Here is a 17,609-nt window from a genome sequence, read left to right on the forward strand (position 1 = left end):
GATAGACTACCTCCACTGGAAAAGCATGACTCCAATCGAATGCAAAGGAAGAAATACAATGCCAGATCAATGGGGTCCCCCCGTGCTATCCGCAGTAAAAATCTGGCTCGATCGATCCCGAAATCAGTCATGTGTTTTTTCGGATCAATGTTATAGACAACAATCAAATTAAACATTTTGAAAAATGTTATACAATCGGCCTCAGATCACCTTGCTCCCATCATATAGAGGAGCCGATGGGTCTCGCACTAGCTGATGCACCTGATCGTCTGTGACACCATCATCAGGTAGATCTTCATCCTCACTATCATTCAAACTAGCATCCGACTCTACATTCGGGGCTAGCATGGAAGATGCGGCCGATGTGTTAGAAACAGATGGTGCAGCTACTAGTCCCCGTGTAACCGCTGCAGGATATGCATCGGCCACATGCGGGATGTCAAGGAAATAAGCAATAATGTGGGGAGAGAAATTGATACTCACTCCCCGGATCGATAAGGTGTAGAACAAAGTATCAGCGATAGGTTCTCCCATGGCATAGTAGAACTCACCGACCATATCTGGATATGCAATCCCTCGCTGCTGATAGATCGGTATTCATCTCCGCTCGTTGAAGATGGACTGTATGCTCCGTCCCTCCCATGAAAGATCGGAGAAGTCAGATAAAATTATCTCACGCTCGAAAAGTATAGGCCACGTCTCCTGAGCATGAGCTGCTCCACTACTTTGGTTGGGCTGATCTCTCGCACGTTTTCTTCCACTGGATGCCATTGATATACTGTTTAACCATAAGGAAAGTAAGAAAATAATTAACCATAATATTTAAATTATATTATTGAAGAATTATACTATTTTAAACTGAATGGAAAAAATTAAAATCTATTCGAATGGAATGTTTTATTCATTTGAACCGGCAATCTTTATTCATTCGAACAAATTTCTTTTGTTTGAACAAAATAATGTTGTTTGGCATTTGAACGTTCGAACGAACTAGAGTTAGTTCGAACGAGAATAAGCCAAACAGCCATGGCTGAGTCGACTCAGCCTCGAACTTAAAAATCCAATCTAGATGTTATCATTTGTTTTAATTGGTAGAAATGATTAAGGAGTGAAGCTCAATCATTTCTATCGATTATTTTGATATTATTTCTACGGAATACACCAAAATGGGGGATTTCGGATTCGAAATCCATAACCCCACCCCCAAACACAGTCCATTCGAATATAAAACCAAACAATAGATGTGGAGACTTGACCCATACCTCTTAAAAGTTCAAATGTGGGATTGCTACGGTGGTTGAGTGGCGGTTTTCGCGGCGGAGGTAAGGGGTGAAATCGAAGGTCTCGACGGCTACTGGTTCGAATTGGAGTGATTTGTTTCATTGTATTCGAACTAGGTCTATAATGACTGTGGCATCTTGTTCGAATTGGATAAATATCCGTTCAAACGGTTATTATACTAATATATTTATAATTATATTACTAATAATAATACTAATATTACAAAGTACAAAAGTATAAAAATAAAACTAATAATAGTATTATAGTATTTTTAATTAATATATTTAGTATATTATTTGTAAATATATTTATTCTATTATACTAAGTACATACTAAGTACTTAGTATAATATTATAGTATTTTTAATTAATATATTTAGTATATTATTTGTAAATATATTTATTCTATTATACTAAGTACATACTAAGTACTTAGTATAATTACAATGGCTTAATTATATAGTTACTATATATAAGTTATGATAACTATACTCGTATAGTTTATATAATATTATAACACTAACTTTAGTTACTAGTTATATAACTACTATACCTATTATAAGTTACTAGTAACTATAACTATTATAAGCGTTAATATAATTAATATATATATAATACTTATTAGTTATATAGCTACTATAGTGTAAGTATTATATATAGTTACTATATAGCTATAGGTATTATAAGTTATAATAACTATACTCGTTAATATAATTAATATATATATAGTACTTATTAGTTATATAGCTACTATAGTGTAAATATTATATATAGTTACTATATAGCTACTATAGGGTAAGTATTATAAGTTATAGCTATATAGCTAATGATATAGCTATTATAAGTTATGATAACTATACTTATTATATTTTATAAGACAAGGTAGTAAGTTATGTAATATATAGCGCAAAATTAGAAGTAACTACATGTATTACATATGTTTCAACAATTTTCAAAGTATGAGGAGATGAGAGTCCTAAGCATGGTAATTTCTTAACATGAGCCTTAATTTGTTTTATAATATTGGTATATTTTTCCGTCCAAAAGTATATTATATATTATCAATTATAATATAAAATAATTGCTATAGTATATATATATATATATATATATATTACATACTATATAATATTAAAATATTTTATAAATTAGATTATTAAAATTATAGGAAATTAGTTATAAGTATAATAATACTATTATTAGTTCGAACCCAATAACATCCCATTCGAACGGATTTTTCTCGTGGAATGTGTTTGGAGGAAAACTTCACGCCAAATACTCTGAATGTTAATTTATTCGAACGTGAAAATTCGTCATTCGAACGCACTGGTCAAATAGTGTTATGAAAATACTCTTTGAGCTTGTCTACATTTGAAGAATATGCCAAGAAATATTTTGATTTGTTAGTTCGAACAAATCTATTACACATTCGAACGTGAATTAAATCGTGGTAGATTTGGCGTCTAATCAAAATTTTCGTGTTCGCATGCGTAAATGTCCAGTTCGAACAAGACTTCACAGATTCAAATACCTCAACCTCCAATTCATTTTCACAATTGAGGTGGATTTCTTTGGAGGCAGAGTACGACAGACAATTTTGTGTGTGAAAGTGTTGTGGAGAGAGAGAGAGAGAGAGAGAGAGAGAGTGGAACAGACTAAGTGAGAGAGAAGGGATTCCTGAGAGAGATGAGAGGCTTATAAAAAGTATTACTTTTTTTTTTTTTTGTATTTCGAGTTTCATTAATGTTAGTTTATTTCACATAATCTAGGATTTTCTCATAATATGTTTTATCCTTATGTAGGTATTGTAGATTCATATTTTGTTTGGATTGCTTAAATTTGAAGTACTATTTATAATTTTTTGATTTTTCATAATTTTTAGTTTTTAATTAATTATGTTAAGATTTTTGGTATATCTATGTCTATGCAATCTTATTTAAAATGGGCACTCTGACAATATATATCTTATGAGATTGTGTTTGTGAAAATTGTGTTTTGTAACAAACGTTTTGTCTCTGTTTTGTTTCTGGAATCTAGGGTTGTCCAGTTCGAACGCTATAATGTTAGTTCGAATGGGATCCTTTTCGAACAGAATCTTGTTCGAACATAATCCTGTTTAAATAGACTAATAAGATTTTAAGTGCAAGATTTTACTTAAAAGACTAATAAGATATATAAAAATTAACAATTAAAATTACAAAACTACATAGTATAATTACAAAATATTTTTCACTAAAATTAAAATGGAAAGTTAAAATATAATATAACATAGCAACTGTTAATACTTAAATTAATGTTTAATACTTCTAAAATATTTAATTAAAAAACTATATAGTATAATTACAAAATATTTTGCACTAAAATTAAAATGGAAACTTAAAGACTTAATATAACATAGTAATTGTTAATACTTAAATTAATGTTTAATAATTATTAAATATTTAATTAAAAACTATATAGTATAATTACAAAATATTAAAATTAAAATGGAAACATAAAATATAATATAACATAGCAATTGTTAACACTTAGATTAATATTTAATACTTCCAAAATATTTAATTAAAAAAATAAAAAACTATATAGTATAATTACAAAATATTTTGCACTAAAATTAAAATGGAAACTTAAAGACTTAATATAACATAGCAATTGTTAATACTTAAATTAATGTTTAATAATTATTAAATATTTAATTAAAAACTATATACTATAATTACAAAATATTTTGCACTAAAATTAAAATGGAAACATAAAATATAATATAACATAGCAATTGTTAACACTTAGATTAATATTTAATACTTCCAAAATATTTAATTAAAAAAATATATAGTATAATTACAAAATATTTTGCAGCAAAATTAAAATGGAAACTTAAAGACTTAATATAACATAGCAATTGTTAATACTTAAATTAATGTTTAATAATTATTAAATATTTAATTAAAAACTATATAGTATAATTACAAAATATTTTGCACTAAAATGAAAATGGAAACTTATAATATAATATAACATAGCAATTGTTAATACTTAAATTAATGTTTAATAATCATTAAATATTTATAATATTGGTGATTAGTAATGGAATTGTGATTTGGAATTTGATTTGGAATGTAATTTGCTTTCAAATTTATTGTATAATTGTAGGAGTTGAACAGTTTTGGATTTTAGGATTATTTTTATATGTACTGGAACCTTAAACCTGTTCAAAAGTTGTGGCCAAATATTCTCTTAAAGAATGTTTGTGTAAAACTCTTGAATTGTCCAAAATGAATAGTTTTAGATTCTATCATCTATACAGCAGATATATTCAATTCAAACTCTTGTGTTAGTCAATTAAAATTTTGGTTTAGTGATTCCTTACATTCTTTGGATATATTGTCTGTAAGTTTCTCAACCCATGAATAGGGTCAACAACTTATCGTGAGTAGCATACTTGAAGAATTGTAGGAAAATGCTGCTGAAATTTTTACTAACATGAAAGTTTTGGACTAAGTATATATGTGATATAGATGATAGTCTCTCGAATTGGATAGGGTCAACTACCTTATAAAATAAATGGTAAACAAGTATAAATGTACTGTTGATAGTATTTATCCCATGAATTGGGTTTTTTTTTTATAGACATCCGACAAGTAACGGAAATACAATGGATAAAAGTTGGATGTTACTGAAAGATAGACTTGGGCGAGACTATAAGGACTATGCACAAGGGGTGAAGTTTTTTATGGAGTTTGCTTGCATAAGTATTAACAGTCGATGATTTATAAGATGTCCGTGCAAGTGCAAAAATTTTAGTTCTTATAATTTGGTGGTAGTGGAGGATCATTTATTTGTAAATAGAATTGATCCCAAATACTCACATTGGGTCTTTCATGCGAACCATTTTCCAAATGAGTTAGATTTAGCAGTCAGACCAATCAAATTGAGGAAAGTAACAACATCGACATAGACGACATTAATGTGGATGATCCTGATAACAGTGATGATAATGGAGATGATATGACTGAGATGTTTAGTGCGTGAATATAGATTTCACAACTGATAGAGAATGATATATAAAAACTCAAAATTGTGGGGTCATAGTCAAAGGAAGCCATAAGGTTGATAACATTGACTTCTACGGAATTGTAGAAGATATCATAGTGTTAAAGTACGTGGGGGGATATATGGTCTGGTTATTTAAATGTAATTGGTGGGATGTCTCAAATCCTTGGTCGGGAGTGCGTAACGATGATTATTTTGTAAGTATCAATACATCTCACACATGGTATGAGGATGATCCATTCGTTCCCGCTTGCCAAGCGAATCAAGTTTTTTATTTAGATGATCCAGAGTACGAAAACCCATGGCGGGTAGTGGAGAAGATTGCACAAGAAATGTATATGATTACATTTCAGAGGCAGACGAACCACATGAAGAAGTTTATAGTCCAGGAAATGAAGAAGCATATCAAGAAAACGAAGTAGGCATCATTCTATTTGTTGATCTAAGCCAATATGATATGTTCCCATTGCATAGAGAAGATGTTCAACCCAAAGAAATTGAGGGTGAAATATCGAAAGAAGATTAATCAACTAAAGTGTCTAGTGAGGATGAGGGCGACTGGTCTAGCAAAATAGATAGTGAATGAATTTCAAACATGAATTTTTGTAAGTATTATTCTTATAAATATCTATAACATTTGTTTGAATAATAATTTGTTACAATTTCAAATAAATATGCATCCCAAACGCAAAGCAACACATGTGTCATCCCTATCTATTACTGACTTCCCGTGTGGTTCACCTGGCATGAATAGTGAGCCAACATCACCAGATTCGAAACAAGGTATTTTATCAAATTAAATATCACATTTTATGCCCAATTTAAGTAATATATCTATAAAATAAAATAATTTAATTAAACAGTTATGCTTTAATTACTGTATATATAGTTGTTATAAGCAAGCGTCGAGGTAGAGACACTACGAGGGGTGTCTGCATAGAGAAAGTAAGGAAAATGGATAAAATTAAGGTTGATATTTCTGATGATCACACCGGTGGCTCCGGAGATTCGGCAGCATGGCTTGCTTCTTATGTTAGTATGCTTACCCACACGTATGCACCAATTGCTGCATCTTCTTGTTCTAAAGTTTTACAAGATGTGATAGATCACATCAAAAAACATTGCTTGGTAATAAGCTACATCTCAAGCAACTAAGTATATAACATGCTACTTTCAAGTTATTTTGTATTTTCGCTAATTGTTTATAATTCTTGAAAGGAGGAGTTTGAGCTTAATTTTAGCCGACGAGAGAATTGATTAACGGTTGAGGAACTGATGTTGAATGCATTTCAGAGATATAAAGGTCAATGTTATACGCACGATAAGAAGTTTAGTACTACAATAGAGGCGTGTCAAAATCCATTCCAAGCAATTCCACCAAATGAATGGGAGAATATTTGTGATATATTTGAAGATCCTGCTTATCAAGTAATATCGTTACTATCTTTTTTTAATAGTATATGATAGATGTAATAAACATATAGACTAATACTTTTTTTTAGCAATGGAGTATTGTGAACAAAGGAAATAAATCAAATTTAAAGATAAATCATCATGCGAGCTCTTGATCTTTTCATTGTTTGTCTAACAAAATGGTAAATTATTTTAGTGTCCTTTAAATATTAACATATAATACATTTTTCTTATTTAAGTTCTAATATAAATTTTCCTTTTGCAGAAAGAATAAAGTCCTGCTGAATATGATTTGACCCAATTGTATGTGAAAGCACATAAAAATCATGATGTTGTTTGGGTCAGTCTCGAAGTAGAGACATATTATGTAAGTTTAAGTTTCTTTAATTCCATTGTCACATAATATTTTTATTACTTATACTAATTTTAATGTTTTTGTTTTTGTAGGACAAGATGATATCTCTTAAGGAAACTGTTGCGAATCTATCTGTTGCATTATCTGTCAATGATGCTCATATCATTTCTCAAGTTCTTGGATCAGGTTCTGGATATTTGAGGGGCTTAGGACATTGCGTAAAACCATTCTCAACATCATCATCCTATTCTCAAGCCAAATCAAATGACGACAGGACTAAAGAATTGGAGGAAGCAACACTTAAATAGAACGATTGAGGTCCGAGGAAAAAGAGTTAATGACCTGATTAGATCAAGCAGCGGATCTTAAGGCGAGATTAGAAGAGAGGATGCAGTTGAATATCCAGAAAATGTTTGAAAAGTTCTAGTCAATGATGTCCCAAAACTCTATGCCACCACCATAGTATTAAAATTTATGTTTTCTTTAATTGCATTTATATTGTGATGTTCCAAAACATTTAAACAATTGACGTTTGAATTAAAATTTGTGTAATATTAGTATGGTATTTTTAATTAAATTCTTTTCTGTATAATTAATACCATTTGAATGGTAAATTACCATTTATAACTCCATTCGAATCAAAACCGACCCATTCGAATAAAAACTAACCAATTCGAACGACAACCGAGAAATACGGATGTTCGAACAATAAAATATTTGTTCGAACAATATTAATATGCAAACTCCGTTCGAATGGATATAATTTTTGAAAATAAGATTTCTGTTCGAACAGACATAATTTTTGTTTAAACATAAGTCATTTGAAAATTTTCTTAGTTCGAATGTATAAAATCTGTTCAAACACTCCGTTCGTTCGAACAAGATCAAATATGATCATTAGTTCAAATGAATATTTCATATTGTTCGAATGGATGTGTCGGTTCAAACCAAGAAATATTTCATTTGAACCGATTTCGTCTCAAAAAAAAATTTCGCTCAAACGGTTTCGATTGGATCCACCAAATTTCGTCCCTAAAAATGATTTTTGAGACGAAATTTGATTTTTGTCTCTAAAAAACTTTTTGAGATGGTCTTTCCGAGACAAAATAGAGACAATTTTTTCATCTCCAAATATAATTTGGGATGAAATTTGGATTTTTTGAGACAATTTTTTGTCTCAAAAAATCCAATATCTTGTAATGGATGTAGATGATCACGTGTGAGAAGCTGTGAACACGTCCTTAACAGTAAGATATATACCCAGAGTATACGTGGATTGTGAAGCACTATGCTAACATGGTTCATGCCAGTTGGAGTTTTTTCGCTGAAAATGAGGTGGAGCTGTCGACCCAGCATGTGAGGGTAAGCAATGTGTACTCAAAACTGGTTTTTACCTTGAACAGATTTGATTAGTGTACCTTTGTAAAACCCCATCCCACAATGGTATTTCACATGTTTGTTATATGCATCCATGATTATTAGGCAGATTTCATTTTAGATTGGGACAAGGGAAACCATCATGAATGTGTGAGGAAGTAGCTGCAAATCACTTACAATATGTTCTATCATCAGCTGTATGGCGACAGGGTGCAAGTTAGTCGGTGCACTTGTTTGACAGAAGCTGTGTGCATGTTGGGCAACCCCTAAATTTCAGGTAAATGGGTATATATGCATATATATATATATATATATGTCGAATGGTTATATAGTGCCATATGATAAGCATACAGATTTTGAAGTAATTATTTTGAGAGTCTGGAGTTGGAGACATATGCAGTGGGGAATGTGTCTTGACTTTTTTTACTATTGAAAGGCACTAATGTTTGCATCTGCACATTGAGAAAGTTAATTGTTCCAGTTAAAGCTTTTGTTATCGTAAAGCTATATTTGGCATGTTAGCGGGACTACTGATGACCTATTTTGGTTTGGCATGTGTTTAGATGTACATCTTTTAATGAAATACAATGAGATATTAATGAAACTGTTATGCATGCATGCTAAAATCTGAAAAATAAACCATCAAGAAGAATTTCAAAAATTGAAGAGACATAAACTTGTGATTATTATATTTGTAACACAGTATGGAATTACTTGTTCTTTATGATTGAGTTCACAAATACTATTATAGATGTAAAAGTTTGGTTAGGATTAGGTGACTAAATTGATAAGTTTGTATATGACTAAGTGAATAAGATGATAGAGTTTATATTATCTTTGATTTTGTAATTTGGATGAATGTAAAAAGCACTTCAATTTTATCTAGGGCTATTTTGATTTTATCTAGTGGTTGTTAGATAATATTGCAAATAAGTCAAAACTGTATGTATTTGAATTATGAGAAGTCTGAAATTATCCTGTAAAGAATTTGAATGGAAACTACATTTGCTGAGAAGACTTAGCACAAGGTGTCAACAAACGCATCAGCAGAGTCCTTCTGTCAGTAGAGTCCTATTGTAGATCAAATTTCTACCAGACTCATTCTATCAACAGAGTCCTACTGTTGATCAAATTCCTATCAGATTTTTTATTTAAGGGATCCTACTAGTTAGGATTTGCAGAGATTTAGTTCTGGATTTTTTTAGAGTACTTTCCAGTGCATATTTTTGTGAAAAAATTTCTTGGAGAATTTCCATACTGTTTCTCTCAAAGAGTGTGATCGTTGATCTAAGATTGAGATGGAGTGATCATGACTCGGCCATTGGAGTTTCAAGAGAAAAGTCAATATTTGAAGATCGTCAAAGGTTCTAGCTACTATTGCGGTAGAGACAAATGGGTCATTTGTCTAGTCAAGTAAGAGTGTCAATTGACAAATGTTTTATAATTGAGCTTTACTTGTAATTGATTTTCAAATAATAAAATTGAATTTTTTAGGTTTGGCTGCCCCATAAGGTTTTACCTTTAAAGGGTTTTCCTTCGATACCAATCTTGGTGTTTTGTAATTTATTTATTTTACGTTATTACTTAATTATTAAATAATTACATGATTAACAACTAATCAATTTGTTGAATGAATTGATAGATATTTCCACTGCGTTACAATATAAGGACATTTGGGTAATTTCAACTATCGAGCCAAAATTAAAAGAATCGGGACGCACCACGCTCAAACCATATACCAGGATCACGATCCTTTCTAAGGCTCATCCAAGAGAATGTAAGGGTCGCATGGTTGTGCATCTAAATGATCTATTCGTGGTAAGATAGCTTATTCACAATACTTCTTGTAATGATGATTTTGCTACATACATTGTTGCAGCGTGAATAGTGTAGATAATTTGGTGGATTTCTATCGGTTAAGCCATTGGTCTCAGGTGAATGGTGGATTTGTGACAGAATAGGCTGAAGTGACCTTTGTGAGTTATTTTGAAACTGCATGATTTAATGGTTTTATAATATAATTGTGTAATATGGTCATGATCTATGTCTATACCAAAATGGTATATAAAAAGCTGTCAATGTTAATATACGAAACCATATTGATTGTTATATGGTAATGGGACTTATCCAAATGTGCTACATCGTGGCAGAACAAGATAGTGAATCTATGGAAAGAGAGAGACCCGAGCGGAAACTCCAAAAAAGTCGTGAAGAACGTATTCACGGAGGTACTTGGGCAACAATCTGGATACATCAGAGGGCTGGGACGTTCGGTTGTACCGGAACTGTTAATGAGCTCTCCCTTTATCAATAATCTAATCGTGATCAAGTAGAGATGTACAAGACCAAGTGCTAAAAGCTGAGACGGGGGTTGTTGGCTGTGATGGAGGCCCAAACGGAGTATAAAGAACGGATGAACCTCCGGTTCAGCTCTATGGAGTCTGAAAGAAGGGCGGAAGATGACGCCTAGCGTGGCTAGGAATCTTCAGGTACATGTATATATAGGTGTTGATGGTTTTGGGGTTTGTTAACAGGTGAACGACATTCTGAAGGGTGTTATATATGCATATTTTGGGCTTTTGAGGGAAAATGTGTGGTGTAGGAATTAAATGCATGTTTTGTATAGGAGGCATGTAAAACTACATGGTTGGTTTGAGATGGACATGATAAGGTGGCACATGTTTTATATATGTTCAATGTGTGAGTCACAGTAGGTACATAGGGAAGTGGTACTTTAGATCATGTATTGGCCGATGTAAGGGTATTGATAATTACCAAGAAACCGAATCGGTAAGACATGTACATTATCCAACAACTGCAATTATGTGTATAGGGTATTTGCTGAATAATGTTTTTGAATGATAGACATCCATGGGGAGATGTCGCATTTTGTACTGTGATAAAAGTTGATCTTGTATTAATTTATCCTTGTTTATTTCAATGGAAATGGTATTTGCCCTATTCTACATGTGCATAGAATGTGTGTGTGTATATATATATATATATATATATATATATATATATAACATTATTCTATATATATGGCAATATCTATATATAGAATGTATGTATATTGGTGAATGTTGGTTAATTTAATGGGATGTGTGTAGGTATATATTTGAGAACATTGCCAAGCACTTGCAATTCATTGAGAACTCCACCAAGGACTTGAAAGTGGTTGAGGGACATTACTAACGACTCATACGTCGTCGAGAACATCAACGAACACAACGGAACCTCCTTGTTAGGGAAACAAGGTATATGACCAACGACAAGGGAGTCCTCAAGGCTATTATAGCCTAATTACCAACGAGCTTCCAACATATCCATGTGATACTAGCAACGACGAGATATTGGAAGGGCCTCGACGAGGAATTGGTTGAAATCACTACAATTAGTAGGGTCTACAAATCTTGTTGGAAGTGAGGCTTGGCCATTAGACTTTTTCCATGGACGGGAAACGAAGGAAAGCCATTGCAGACACTTAAAAGACAAAGGGAAAGTGGCCTTCTCCAATAAATCCCTTGCAACGACCCTGTTTTGTTGTAGTGTCCGGTCATAGACTTGAGTATCAAGTTTCCCTTATAAGTTCTAAAACCAGATAACCCGCTTGGATTTGACTGATGGGTCTAAAAATCTGAATGTGGATGCAGGTATTTCCGAATATGGATCCCTGTATTCGGATGCACAACTCTAAATTCTAATTATTAGTTACACTTATCGATATAGTATATTTAGAATGATTTTATCCGTCAATCACTTCACAAATACCACCTAGCAAATACAATTAAGAATGACAATATTTCTTTAATGGTGGGTGGGCGGTAGAATTTCTAAGCTGTTACCTATGTCATCTTTTGATGGGCTTTAACTTCAAAATCACCCAGTTTCATGGGGCCTGTTTCAGCCCTTTTGAATTTGGGAAAGTAACATGTCCAAGATGCAAAAATATCCTTAAACACATGTTTAAGTAACTTTATGTTAATCCACTCAAAGAATTGCATGTTTTGGACTTTAAGAGATGTTTAGGAAATAATATGAAATAAGAAATGTTTGAATAATAATGAAATAATTTATAAATAGTAGTGAATGGTTTGAATTAAAACATTTTATTAAATTTTGGTAAATGATAGAAAAAAATTGAATTAAAATATTATAAAATTAAAATATAGTTAAGAATATAATTTTTATTTTAAAATTTGAAAATTTTGTATTATTTTTTCTATTTGTTTGAAAATTTAGAAAAGTTGTAATGATTAGATAATGATTAAATAAAAAAGTTGAAGATTTAAAATTCAATAGTATTTTTATTTTAGTGGTGTTTGAGAAGAAAATTATGAAAAATTTTAAGATGAGATGTGTTTTCCAAATAATCCCAATACAATTCTTCTATAAACAATCAGTGTACAGTCGTTCACGCCACGTTAGATTTAAAAAATATATATATATTTATATGTAGAAGTAGAAGAGGAAAAGAATCCTGCCAGCTTGTGCATTGCAAACATTTCGCTACAATTTCACACTAGTAGTTGAGCATCACTATCTCTGGGTTGAGCATTGCATTGCTGCAAGGGAATAACATCTCAAATGAGATTCGCCATTGAGAGCATCACAATAGTACACTCTCATTGCAATCTAAACAAACTGCTTTCACACTAATAGTTGAGCATCGATGCAATTTCACACTAGAAGGCAAACCTTCCAAATCTTTTCCCTAGATCTTTGTCTCTGGGAACTCTCTGCAAGGGTTTGTGCCTGGTTGATTTTGGTCCCTTCCAAGCTTGGCATATGTTAATTTGTCCAAGAATCGGTTTGGAGGGAGCATTGGATTTGAACCCACCACAAGAAATGGTTCCTCCTCGCAACAATTTCCAAGCTTTGCCTTATGGGTTCGCCAACCTCACCAAGCTAGTGCACCTCAAAATTTCAAACTGCAAAATTTCAAGTCCAACCTCATTCCAAAACCCCACCTCACAGTCGCAAACCCATCCAAAAACACAACCATTTGAACATAAACCCCAGGACTAAAAACCCAAAATCAAAAAACAAAACTCTTGTTCTGGGTCTATCATGTGCATTTGCATCAAACTTCGTTTTCATGGCCATCTATATGGGTTTGTTGTACAAAAGGAATAGACTTGCAAGACAGAACAAATGGGCAATCTACGAACCGATCCAATTGCTCTTCAAATACAAGAAAATTAGGGTTGTTTTCGTTCGAGACGGAGTCAGGCACGTCATGGGTCGCAAACATTAAGGGATAGAAACATAGAGAGTCTCGGCAAAATAGAATTCGTCTTCAAGTGAGAGAACATAGAGAGGAAGAGAAATGGAAAGAGAGAGTCAAAGATCTGAAAAAATGCAAAGAGATAGTGAAATAGTGTATTTTTATATTTTCACATCAAATATATTTGCCCCGCACTTGCATTAGGCGACTACCTATAACTTTTTCATCCCAATAATCTCTTTTCTGAATTGAAAGATGAGTTGAGATCTATATGGTAAAACACTCTTCAATCCAAAGAGCAACTCTTTTTCAATTTTGAGATTTTTTACATGTTTTAACTAACGACAAAAGTGATACCTTTTGTCTTTATGCCCCTATTGATTGCTATCTACCTGCCGCCGTATAATAATAAAATTACCACTAGAGAACAGAGAAAAGGGAAATTAGTCTTCAATCCAAAGACCAATTCCTTTTCAATTTTGAGATTTTTCACATGTTTTAACTAACGACAAAAGTGATGCCTTTTGTCTTTACGCCCCTATTGATTGCTATCTACCTGCCTCCATATAGTAATAAAAATACCACTAGAGAACAAAGAAAAGCGAAATTATTTAATAATCTTAGCTACCACTTTTACGTATAACAGCTACTTTTTTTCTCTTTTTTTTTTTTTTTTTAATCAAGCATATCATATAAAATAACTTACGCAATATAATAAATCTAATTATATTACAAGATATTAGGAGTCTTTTTCACTATAGAAGTTCAGAAGACTAGAATGAATAAAACTAAAAGGGATATTTTCAAGGGCCTGCATTGAAATTGTCCATTGGGCCAAGGCGTGCATCAATTCTCAGATCGATAAATTTTAACAACTTTCCATACTTCAAAATTGCTAAGAAAGTGCTTGATATTACTAATAATTGGCTGCATTTTCCAGTCCATTGATTGATTTGGATTGTTGATGGCCTGTACTACCAGATTGGAGTCTCCTGCTACTATTATTCTCTTGAATCTCATTGTTGCTGCCTCCTGTATGATCATTTTTGCTGCATAGGCTTCTCCTACATTTGGATTAGTGTTATGGATGTAATCTGTCTTAGACAAAATGGTTGAACATGAATCTGATCTAGCAAAAGTAGCAAGGATACTGCCATTGTTTCTTATTGCCACATCAAAGGAGAGGAGGTAGAAATCCTTAAAGAGCAAATGACTCTCATTTTCCATCTGTTGGCTTTTTAGAGACCATAAAATTTTATGCTCAGTGTAACTCTTGGTCAGGATATTGAGAAAATTTGTTGGTGAAGGCTTTTCAATATTATGGATGACTTTGTTCCTTGTAAACCAAAGTTTTTCCATTACAAGAGTTGCAAAGATTTGGAAAAAATGATGTTCACTTGCAACTAGACGAAGACTTAGTGAGGGGTCTATTATGATCTAGATCCAATTTGGTATTGAAAGATCAGATAAAGAGAAGATTTCCAAGGACCAGGGAGAATATCTCCATAAAATCCTAGAATGCGTATATTTTAAAAAGAGATAGCTAAGATTTTCTTCCTCTAGATCAAACAAAGGACAGCGGGTTTGCTCATCTTCCAAGTTGATTATTCTCTTTAGGTTGGACCTAGCTGGAAGAATATTATGAGCAACCTTCCAAAGGGAAACCTTTAGTCTATCCTGAATTTTAATCTTCCAAAGTTTCTTTCGGTTGACATAATCAATCTGAATTTGTGCTTGGTTGGAAACGAGAGCTGAATAGGCAGATTTCACATAAAAGATACCTGAGGTATGGTGATTCCAAATAATTTTATTCTCAGTGTTATGAAATCTTAAGTTTGAGAGAGGAATCTTTTCAATCTCTTTGACTGTCTTTGAGTTGAACATAGCTTGTAGGAAGATGGTATTCCATCTTCTAGGTTCCTCAAGGGTGAGCTCTGAGATAGTGGCGTTTGGATCTTTATGAATGTTATTACGATTTGCAACAGGTTTGAAATGTGGAAGAGTGCGAATCCAAGGATCAAACCAAACTTTAGCTTGCACACCATTGTTGATTTGAAAACAATAGCTTGACTTTAGAAAATCCCTTTGCTTTAGCAAACATTTCCAATTCCAAGAGTCAGAAAACTTAGGGGTTACCTCAAGGAAAGTAGAATCTCTAAAGTATTTTCCAGCTAGTATTTGTTTCCAAATATTGTTGGAATCTTTGATAAATCCCCATGCCAATTTTGAAACCAGGGCTCTATTAAAAAGAGAAGTTTCTTTCAACCCGAGTCCTTCCATTGATTTTGGGGTGCATATGTTTTTTCAAGATTTTGGTGTGTATTTTTTAGAGTTTTGATTATCAATATCCCACCAGAATCTTCAAAACATTGAGTCCAGGTTATTAGAAATGGAAATAGGGATCATAGTTGAGGCCATCACATAAGAGGGAATTGCACTTACAACTGCTCGAATGAGTGTTGTTTTTGCAGCTTGAGAAAGAAGCTTTGATTTCCAGGCTTGGAGTTTGGTTTGAATTTTTTCTTGGATTTCAACAAGAAACATTTTTTTTATTGGATCCAATAAACAAAAGAAGGCCAAGGTATTTGAGATTAGGGGGTGAGGCTTTCATTTTAAAGATCTCTTTCATCTCTTGTCTTGAATTTGTGTGGGTATTGCTGCTGAAATGAATGGAGGATTTTCCCATATTTACTTCCTGACCCGACCATGAATTGTAGATCTCCAGGCAATTAGCAAAGGCCATTGTTGTTTGAGTTGTGGTTGTTCCAAAGAGAATGATGTCATCAGCAAAAAGCAGATGGGTTAAGGAGGGACATCTACTAGATAGCTTAATCCCTTTTATGTGACTGCGTTTATTCCCTATGAATTAGTCTAGATAACACCTCACTACCCAAAATGAACAGGAAGGGAGATAAAGGATCTCGTTGTCTCAATCCTCTTGTGGGTTTAAAAAACCCTTTTGGTGAACCATTACTGATGATTGAGTACAAGACTGTGGTTATACACTCTTTAATCCAATTAGCCCAAGTTTGGTTGAAACCAAGATTTCGAAAAATATTCAAAATAGACCACTCCATATAATCAAAAGCTTTTTCCATGTCTATTTTAATGGCCATTTGTCCTTTTTGTCCTTTCTTCTTCTTCTTAAGATGATGGAAAATCTCCTATCTAAGATGGTATTTTCTTGTATAAGTCTTCCAAGGACAAAAGCTATTTGGTATGGAGAGATGATGTTTGGAAGGATAAGCTTAAGTCTGTTTAAAAGAATTTTGGCAATAATCTTATAACAAACATTCAATAAGCTAATTGGACGATAATGAGAAACTTCATTGGAATTTCCTTTTTTTGGCACCAGAGCAATATTGGTATGATTTAACTCCTTTAAAAGATTCCCATTAATAAAAAAGCTTGTTATTGCTGCAATAAAATAAAGCTTTATGACCTCCCAATAAGTCTTGTAAAACAGGCCTGTGAACCCATCTGGTCTGGGAGCTTTTGTTGGGTGGATTTGTTTAACAATTGCCCATATTTCTTCATCTGTTGGAATTTGCCACAAGTTAAAATTCTCCTCCATTGAAATTTTATTGGGGAAAATGTATTCTAGTTCATCAGAAACAGTTGGATTTGTGGATTTGAAAATTTTCTAGAAATGTTCCTGAAATTTCTGATTTATTGTTTGAGAATCGGTGGTCCATTGACCAGGGCCAGTTTTTTAGCATTCAATTTTGTTTCTCCTTCGTATAATTATTGTGGAAGCATGAAAAAATTTAGTGTTGAGATCAGTTGTTGTCAGCCAAGTGATTCTTGATTTTTGTCTCAACAAAGTTTCCTCTCTTTTCAGGAGAGAATTCAAATGTTCCTTAAGATTTGTTTCCAGATTCGGAGGGATATCATATGGAGATTG

This window comes from Juglans microcarpa x Juglans regia, chromosome 8D (genome assembly GCF_004785595.1).
Source record: "Juglans microcarpa x Juglans regia isolate MS1-56 chromosome 8D, Jm3101_v1.0, whole genome shotgun sequence".
In the NCBI taxonomy this organism is placed as follows: Eukaryota; Viridiplantae; Streptophyta; class Magnoliopsida; order Fagales; family Juglandaceae; genus Juglans; species Juglans microcarpa x Juglans regia.